Here is a 10418-nt window from a genome sequence, read left to right as displayed (position 1 = left end):
GTAGGTAGGTTAGGAGGGTCTAGGGTGCCACTCTCTCTGCCCTGCAACAGTGTCTAGACTCAATAAATAGCTCTTATAACTCAACAATAGTGACAACAAACCAACCCAATTTAAACATAGGGAAAAGACCTAAGTATACACCTCTCCAATGAAGATCAGCTAATGATCAAGAAAAGGAGCTCAGCATCTTTCAAGCCATAAAAGAAGTGCAAATTAAACCATAATGAGATATCATTTCATAACTTTTAGAATGGCTATAACACAAAAGACTAACAGCAATATTGGCAAGGATGTGGAGAAATTGAAACGCTATGACTGCTGGTGAGAATGTAAAATAGTGCAGCTATTTTGGAAAACATTTTGGCAGTTCTTCAAAAGATTAAATGTAGAGCTATCATATGACCCAGGAATTCCACTGAAGTATTTAACCAAGAAAAACAAAAAAACATGTGCAAACAAGATGTTGACATGAAGGTTCATAATTGCATTATTTATAGAGGCCAAAAAGTAGAAGCAACCCAAAGACTCATAATGGTTAAAGAATGGATAAAGAAAACATGGTATATCCATACAACCAAAGATTATTCAGTCTTAAAAAGGAATGAAGTATAGACACCTGCTATCATGCAGGTTAATCTTGAGAACAGTACACTGAATAAAAAAATCAATCACAGAATGTTTTATCTTGTATGATTCTGTTGGGTTTTGGGTCATAGGGTTCTTGGGTTCATCTGAGGAAGACATTCACTTCTCATTCATCAGCACATGATAAGTTTATTGGGGGAAGGAGAATAAGGATAGAAGCGTACCTGCATAGACAGGTGAGCAGGAGAGCAGCAGTTTTGGAAGAGGGTAAGAAAGTGCACCTGCATAGATACAGGCAGGCAGTCTTAAAAAAACAAAAACTGTATTTTGTCAGAGCAATGGGTGTTCTTTTATAATATTCTTTGATGGAATTATTGTGGAAATGATTGCTTTGGGGTTAGAATGGGTAGGTTGAGTGGGGAGCAGATTAGGCAGATCTACTGAAACACACTTGAAGGGGATCAGTGAGCTAGATAGGAGAAGTCTCCTGGGCCATGTGTTAGCTCCCTCACTGGAGATCCAACTCAGGCCCTGTGCAGTGATGGCGCCGAGACCTTAAACCCCAAGCAACCAGGGGCCCAAGTGTTATTCTAAAATCAGCAATCCTCTTTGCCCCCACCTCTGACTGATAATCTTTTCTGATCCTGCCTTAGGTTGCTGAGCACTTCCATAGCCAGCTTTAGTCTAAGATTCATTAATCATTTCTACCCCAACCTCTGGTGTCTGTCCTTGTGAGATGTTCCATTCTGAACTTTTCTACTCTTAGTTTCCATTTCTATGAAATGTCCATAAAAGGAAATCCAAAGCCCTTCCTGGTGGCGCAACAGGTTAAAGCCCAGCACTGTGAAGCTATCTGCAGCTACTGCAGCAAGAGTTCCATCTCTGGCCAGGGAGCTGACCCGCATATGGAGCAACAGACCTCTCCTGTCTCACCTGCTTCTCCCCTCACCAAGTGTATTTCAGTTGATCTGCCTGTTCTGCTCCCCTCTCTGTCTCTCACCCCCTGCACCTCTAGCCTGTACCCTAATTCTTGTATGCATAAGCAAATCTTTTTCTAAAAAAAGGCAAATCCATACAGATTAAATGGTAGATTAGTGGTGACTTAAGGTTAAGGGATGAGGAGCAATGAGGAATGCCTGCTAACAGGCGTGGGGTTTCATCTGAGATGTTCTGAAATTGATTGTGGGAAAGGCTGTACAACTGAATATACTAGAAACCACAGAACTGTACACTTTAAATGGGTGAATTGTCTTGTATTCGAATTACATCTCAATAAAGACTTTATTGTTCTTTAAAGTAACTCTCCATTGTTCAGAAAGGCAAAAGGAGAAAGGGACTAAACCCTGCTATGCATTATAATGGAACCTAAGGACTTCAAGGAAAAGGAGGGGCATTTTGTTAATGATAGTGAAGTTTCTTCTGTAGTTAATCATCTGATATACTTGCATTTCACCTAACAAGTTCCAAAGTTACTCTCTCAGTCACCTCTGCTGGGAATCAGGTGGATGATAGTAGCAAGAGTGTAATCTGATGCAGATGCCCCACACCCACCCTAGGCTCTGGCCCTGTGCCAGGCTCCTCCCTAACATCCGCTGTGTCCCCAGGATATGGTTGTCCTAGCATGGCCGATAATCTTGCTGAGTTCCCTGGTGTTATCAAGAATTGTCTGGGGAGAGAATAAGGGTGGAGTAGATCCTTCCCAGTGACATCCCAAGAGTCTTCTAGCAGATGTTTGAACAAGCAGGACACTCCAGACCAGACTTCAGGAGAACCCTCCACCGCCACCCAGTGCTACTTTCTTTTGTGACTGAGAAAATGCAATTTCACAAGAGCTTTAACCTTTCCACTACTAAATGTCGATTCCCTTTCCAGTTGTCCCAACACACCAGTTACACAAGTTTTTTCTGTCTGCATGGTCTGCAGGGGTTGTAGTGAAGGACATGGAGACATGTCTCCTCTCCCACTCCCAGGGAGGCCTCAGAAGGGCAGGCCATGGAGCGAGCTGTGGTCCTTAGCAGAGCTGGGAGCAGTAGAAGAGAGCTCTTGACCATAAGAAGTACTCATAAAGAGATACCTCAAGATGCATCAGGCCAGGTTTCCAATTATCACTGTGCTTAAAAAAAAATAGCTGGGTCAGAAAATGGAAAACATGACTCTAGGGGAATCATGAGTACAAACCTAGGCTAGGAGAAGTGGAAGCGCCATGCTTGGGACCATTTTGACCAAAGTCCTAGAGGCCTGGTTGAGAAATTGGAACTCACTGCTTCTAGCCCCAGGGTACAAAAGATGGCTATTAACTCAAGTTCAAAACCCCAGCTGTCTTTAATCTTGGATCTCAGAAAAGAATACATTTTGTTATCTATGGAAGTTTTAGGGCAAAGGTTCATCTTTGGTGCCAACTATATCACTTCAAAAGTGTGAATAATTTTGTAATGTCAAGTTCCCTGGTTTTATAGATCAGAATCACCAGCAATTTACCTAAACAAAAAGCTAGTGTACCAGGAGCCTATTGGTGGATCACAGAACAGGTGGGGAGTCTTGGTGACTGACCCCAGGAAAAGGCAGGAACCAACGGAGGTGGGTCAGCAGGAAGCCAGGCCAAAGACATGGCACAAGAACATTACTTTGGGCCACACCTGGCCAGTCCACTCCACAAGCACTGTGGTGAGTCCTTCCCAGGGATTCCTTTGTCTTTGCATTATCATTTCCTCTATAATCATCATTCCCGGGTGAGGCATCCCACTGGCTGAACCAGGAGGCAGTCACAGCCTGGCCTCTTTCAGCTTCTACATGCAAGTGTTAGGCACCCTGGAACCGCTCCCTTTCTGTGGAACTTACACTGTTACACAAGGACACTCCTATCAAGATCTTCCAAAAGTGAAAATTCCAATAAATAGGAATGAGATTATATGCTGAATGGTGGGGGGTGGGGTGGGGTGGAGGAGGGACCATCAAAAAGTTTACAATTTGGAAGTATTTGGAAGTATCTGTACAAGGATTCATTATTCTGTGTTCTTACAGTTTTAATTCAGAGACACAGTAGGCTTTCAAAACACATATTGAGATCCAGATTATTCAGTTTGTTTTTTAAAAAGTACTTTGGTGAGAAGTGCAGGAAAATGGGTTAAAGATGTGTTTTAAGGGCCTCCCTGGTGGCACAGGGTTAAAATCTAAGCACTATCAAGCTATTGCTAGTCACTGTGCCAGCCATGAGTTCCATCCCCGAGCAGGGACCAAATCCACAAGGCACAGCAGACCTCTTCTATCCCATCTACTGCTCCCCTCACTCAGCAGTATATTTCAGTAGATCTGCCTGTTCTGCTCCCCACTCTGTCTCTGGTGAATCCTTTCCACCCTCCCCACCACCCCACACCTCTGGTCTACATTACATTTCTTGTATGCATACTTAATCTTTTTTTTTAAAGATTTATTTATTTATGCATACAGAACTGGGGTATAGGCCAGAGATGCAGGGGCAGTGAGAGAATTCACCAGAGACAGAGACAGAGAGGGAAGCAGAACAGGTAGACTGACGAAACACACTGCTGACTGCAGTGGGCGGGCCAGGAGAGGTCTGTAGCACCATGTGGGTCACCTCCGGGTGGAGATCAAACTCATGCTGAAGAGGCTTTAGCTTCTTAGTGTTGTGCTTTAACCCACTGTGGCACCAGGGAGGGCCCTGCATAAATAATCTTTAAGAAAAAAAAAGAATGTGGTTTGAACTCAGGCTAGATCTGGGTTTGAAGGCCAAGTCTGCCATTTTCTAGATGTGTGATCAAGGACCAGCAAATTTGCTTTTCAGAGCACTATGTTCATGGAAAAATGGGGTCATCATAGTACCATACTCACAGCTTTGGGCTTTGAGATTTCAGTGAAATTACGCTTGTGAAGAATTGACCTGTGCTCAATAAGCAATCCGTCGTCATCACTGAGTAACTTGTCCTCAGGTATGAGAAATTAACTTGGTCCCTTTGGGCCATACACCCTAGTGGCTCTGTCATGACTTACAGTCCAGATAGCTAGAGCCACACAAGGTTAGAGGGATGTGTATATATGTCTACTTATTTTTGTTTTTAGATTTTATTTTATTTATGCATACAGAACTGGGGTATAGGCCAGAGGTGCAGGGGTTGTGAGAGGAATCACCAGAGACAGAGTGGGGAGCAGAACAAGCAGATAGATGAAGTACACTGCTGAGGGGAACAGCAGGCGTGGCAGGAGAGGTCTGCCGCCATGCGGGTCACCTCCAGGTCCAGGATCAAACTCTTATTGAAGTGGCTGCGGCCAGCTTGCATTGCTGTGTCCTAACCCACTGTGCCACCAGGGAGGGCCCAAGATGTCTACTTGTATGTACAAATGTTTCTCCCTCATCCTTTTACTGCTTAAGGTCATAGATTTTGGTGCTAGTGATTTGGATTTAAATCTAGACCTGCCAGATAATTGCTGTTCCCCTCAAGTGAATTACTCTACTTTCTCTAACCCTGTTTTCCCCTTTGCAAAATGGGAATAATTGTATCTACCACCTAGCAGTGCTTTGACAAGTAAATGAGATAATTTATTAAGATGCTTAGCACAATGGCTCATAGATGAGAAAAGTCTTCATTATCATTGCTTTGCCCTGGTGGGATAAGAGATTCACTTCTTTCTATAACATTCACCACCTGTAAGTTACTCTCTTCGATGCTTACGTCATATGGCAGGTATTCTTTGGGCTTCTCTAATTTTTAAAAAAATTGTTAGAACCCTTTATCATGAAATTTTAATAACATACTTTTATAAATGCTAAGGTAGCCACTTTGAGGTAGCTTATTTTTGGTTCACATATAACGATTCTTCATCCTGTTTATTTTTTTTTTAAAGATTTATTTTCATGTAGAAGAACTGGGGTACAGGTAAGAGGTGCAGGGAATAAGAGGATCCACCAGAGACAGAGTGGGGAGCAGAACAGGCAGGATCTACTGAAATATACCACTGGGGGGAGCAGCAGGCAGACAGGAGAGGTCTGCTGCACCATGTGGGTCACCTCCCTGGATGGAGATTGGATTTGTGCTTCAATAGCTGCCAATAATGTGATAGTGCTGAGACTTAACCCTTCATGGCACCAGGGAGGCCCTGCAATTCTTTATTCTTATGGAGTAGAATCTCCAAGTGGTAAGAAAAAAACTCATGATCCTCGTTTATTTCTCAATGAAGCAAAGTTCTCATATTATGGCAGCTATATTTTAGAACTAAAAATTGGGACTATTTTAAAGCCATGGTAACTTATTGGACTAAGTACTGTGATTCGCTAGCCTAGCCCTGAGCACACAGGGAGGATTCATTAATTGAACTGAATTACTTAGGAAGCTCAATCTCAATGTTTATTTTGTCCTCTCATTTACTCTCATTTTGTCTGTCTCATGTTTGTTGACACTCTACGTCTATAGAGAATGCAATTTTGTATCATTAACTTATTAAATAAATTATTATCAAATACCCCATCATTATATAGCAATTATGAGTGATTATGATCAAAATACTAAAAAGGGAGTATTGAAATAAGTACATTCTTAAGGTGAGAAGAGGAAAAGTGTAAGTCATATGAAGAGGAGAGAGTTAAAAAAAAAAGAAGAGAATGGAGTGGGGAATGGGATCAAAAACGGGGGGGGGGGAAAGGAGGGAAATGCACGGGACTATGGTGGTGGCACAGGGGTGATTTGGTGATGGGAAACCCGTGGGGATTACAACTGTGATAAAAAAAAATGTGAAAAATGATGTAAAAATAAACTTTTTAATAAAAAAAAAAAAAAGGGCCCTCCCTGGTGGCGCAGCGGGTTAAAGCACTGCACTAAGAAGCCAAAGCCACTTCCTCATGAGTTCATTCCTGCCTGCCCCGGAGGTGACCGCATGGCGTGGCAGACCTCTCCTGACCCGCCCGCTGCTCCCCTCAGCAGTGTACTTCATTGATCTGCCTGTTCTGTTCCCCACTCTGTCTCTGGTGAAGCCTCTCACCGCCCATGAGCCTCTGGCCTGTACCCCAGTTCTGTATGTACAAATAAATAAATCTTTAAAAAAAAAAAAAAAAAAAAAGAAGAGAAAATAAGAAGTGAGATCTCATCAATAACAGCAGCTTCATCAGCCCACTGACTGACTATGTGCTGCAGAGCATGATGACAAATAGTTTACAGGCAACAGCAGTGGACGTTCGTTATTCTTCTCTATTTCATATGAGAGGAGATTTAGGAATAGCAAGTTACACTGCAGTAAATCAGAACCCAAATTCTCATTATAAAACCAGTGCATTTAACTTTTTTAAAAAAAAAAAGGTTGATTTTTTTGCCCTCCCTGGTGACTCAGCGGGTTAAAGCGCTGCACTAAGAAGCTAAAGTCACTTCCACATGAGTTCGATTCTCGTCTGCCCCAGAGGAGATCCACATGGCGAGGCAGACCTCTCCTGACCCACCCGCTGCTCCCCTCAGCAGTGTACTTCACCTATCTGCCTGTTCTGCTCCCCACTCTATCTCTGGTGAATCCTCTCACCCTCCGCATCTGTATGCACAAATAAATAAATCTTTAAAAAAATTGATTTTTATTTATTTATGCATACATGGGGTACAGGCTAGAGGTGTGGGTATGGGAAGAGTCACCAGAGACAGAGTGGCGAACAGAACAGGCAGATCTACTGATATACACTGCTGAGGGGAGCTGCGGACAGCACAGGAGCGATCTACTGGCCATGTGGGTCAGCTCCTGGCCTGGAATCAAAGTCAGGTGGCAGTGGCCGTGGACAGTTTCAAGTGGTAAGAAAAAAACTCATGATCCTCGTTCCTGGTGGACTATGGCCACCAGGAAGGGCCCTAGGACACAAATAATTCTTAAAAAGATCAAAAAAAGGTTAAATTAAATGATAAGGAGAGCAGTAAATCCTTCAGGATGCCAAGAAGGAAAAGGCCTGGCATTACACCGAAATCAGGGCTAACTGTTCCTTTAAACCTTGAAGGTGTGATTCCTTTTTAAAAGCTGTTTTCTAAATTGGGTTTGCCAGGACCAAAGCCTGAAGTGAAGACTTGTGTGCACATGATTTACCAAAAAGGCACTCTCAGGTGAAAGTAAAAGTGAGTGGGAAGCAGGAGAGAGAAGAAACCAGCCTGGTTGTCATTCCCTTCCCCTCCCACTAATGCTTCAGGGACCTTGGAATGCAAGTCACACCTGTGTCTGTTTCAACTAAAGGCAAGTCTTTCTCACTCACTGCAAAGGGGAATCTGCTAAGGGCCACTTCAGGAGGAAGAATCTACCAGGCATTTGCAGAACTTTGCCCTTGAGGTGGGAGGAGCTCCAGGGCCCCAAGGCAGGTTCCCAAAGAAGAGTCATGGTTGCAGGTCACCATAAAAAAAAGGAGACAGGAAGTGGGGCAGAAATGACAGAGATGATAAAGAGATGGGAGAGGTTAGGGGCAGCCTCTAGAGTTGCACTAATAGCAGTCTATAGGGGAGCCCTGCTCTGGGGTATAGCAGAAGCCTTGGGGCTAGGACTGATTTATAAAAGCACATTCTAAAAACATTGTCTTTTCGTGCAGTAATCCCACTCCTAGGCATCTACCCAAAAGACACAAAAACACTGATTCAAAAAGACATTTGCACCCCCATGTTTATTGCTGCTTTATTTACGATCGGAAAGACAGGGAAACAACCCAAATGCCCAAAAGTAGATGACTGGATTAAAAAGATGTGGTACATATAAACAATGGAATATTACTCAGCAACCAAAAAAGACAAACTCATACCTTTTGCAGCAACATGGATGGAGCAGGAAGGGATCATGCTTAGTGAAATAAGCCAGAAAGAAAAGGAAAAATACAGGATGGTCTCACTCATAGCAGGACCATAAAGGACTGGAAAGTGGGGGGTTTAGAGGGGTAGTAATAATGAACAACTATACACCAGAGACATTTTAAGGGGGTAGAGTGGGGAATGGGATCAAAAATGGGGTGGAAGTGCTCGGGACTATGGTACTGGCATGCGGGTAATTTGGTGATGGGAAGCCCATGGGGATTACAACTGGGATGGAAAAAGTCACAAAATGATGTAAAAATAAACTATTATATTAAAATATTTTTAAATTGTCTTTTCAGGCTTTTTATTTTTATATTTTTAAATCAGTGGATCCCTTTTTAAGCCTACCTTTATTACAGGTCGATATGTAGAACCAAAGAAAGCTGCTCTGGCTGAGGGCAGGAGCCAAGACAGTGGGACTCACCTTTTGTCCTAACCCAGCTCCTGAGATAACTTAGAGAGTCCTGGGCTCTTGGAAGAAGAACACCCTCCATGTTCCAAGGACACCCCTACAATCGCTTCTCAATTTATAGTCTGAAGTTAACCGGGGGAAGTCATTCTTTCAAGATCATCCCAAATCAACAATGAAAAAGTAAGCCCAGGAATCCAAGTGCTGTTTCCCTTTGACAGTTCTAGAAACTTCCATCACTTGAGGACCACTTAGACATTTTTGTTTTTGTTAACTAGAGTACCATTTAAGTTATTTATTTAACAACTATTTGGCTAATAGTTGCTTTGCAGTGATTCCTTCTCTGTCTCTCTTTTTTTTTTCAAACTTTGTCCTTATTTTAGCAATAATATCCATCAATCTCACACTCAGTGTGTTACATATGTTCTTAATATATATTTAAACTAACAAGTATATGAATAAAAATATTTCTTCATGTAACCATCCCTAGCCCAGAGAGTTCTATACTTCATTTTGGAAAATACTGCTCTGTTGTAAATAAAGAAAATACCTCCATTCAAGGACGGAGATTCAGGGCAGGAATTGAGTTTATACCAGATACCAGGAGGAATTTGCTGGGCCCTGTTCCCTGTGACTCTCAATTCGGCAGGATGACACAAGTTTAGAGAGAGATTAAAGCCTGGCTATAGTGAAGTTGAAGTCCGAGGGGTTCTGGTGGTGGTGTTGTTTTGCTTGTTTTGTTTTGTTTTAAGCTTAGCATCAAGAGGTAGGAAGATGCTCTTTTGAAGCTGTCTCCAGTCTTGTAATTCAGTGTGTTCCACACACAAGGCAATGTTTGGATTTATTACTTTTAAGACCCTTTCTTTAATATATCTTCATTAACGATATATTTAATGCATGCACTTCATATTAGGAGCACAGCAGTTAGTCCAGCATTTGTAAGCACATTTAGATGCTGCAGGGCTCGTATGGTGGAGAAATAATTAACACCTTGGAATCTTAATTGCACTTGTCCCTCAGCCTTAGGCTGAAAATGCAGCGGAATCACTGTGCAACAGAATATGCCCTGTCTTGTTGGGCTGACTCTGGCTTAGAAATTAAGAAAAATTTTGGTTCTGTCTAGAGTTAAGGTTACTCTTTCAAAGGTTGTCTCTCCTCCTCCAGATAAAAAGGTTGTACTAGTTATAAATTTTTTTAAAGATGTATTTATTTATGCAGACAGAACTGGGGTACAAGCAAGAGGTGTGGGGGGGGCGAGAGGATTCACAAGAGACAGAGTGGGGAGTAGAACAGGCAGACTGATGAAGTATACTGCTGAGGGGAGCAGCGGGAGGTCCGCTGGGCCATGTGGGTCACCTCCCTGGTAGGGGATGGAACTCAAGCTGAAGTGGCTGCTGATGGCTTGGTTAGCTTCGCAGAGCTGTGCTTTAACCCATTGCGCCACCGGGGAAGGCCCTTGCTATAAAAGTTAAAGTTTGAATCTTAATGCTACTGACCATGAGACTTGGGGGGCAAATGAATTAACTAGTAGGGTTTCACCATCTTCATTCACAGTACAAGGATACAAATATTACCTGGCTTATGGCGTTGCTCTGAGGATGAAATGAGATAGT

This window comes from Condylura cristata, unplaced genomic scaffold (genome assembly GCF_000260355.1).
Source record: "Condylura cristata isolate star-nosed mole 26May11 unplaced genomic scaffold, ConCri1.0 scaffold00017, whole genome shotgun sequence".
Taxonomy (NCBI): Eukaryota; Metazoa; Chordata; class Mammalia; order Eulipotyphla; family Talpidae; genus Condylura; species Condylura cristata.
Note: the sequence above shows the minus strand (reverse complement) of the source record.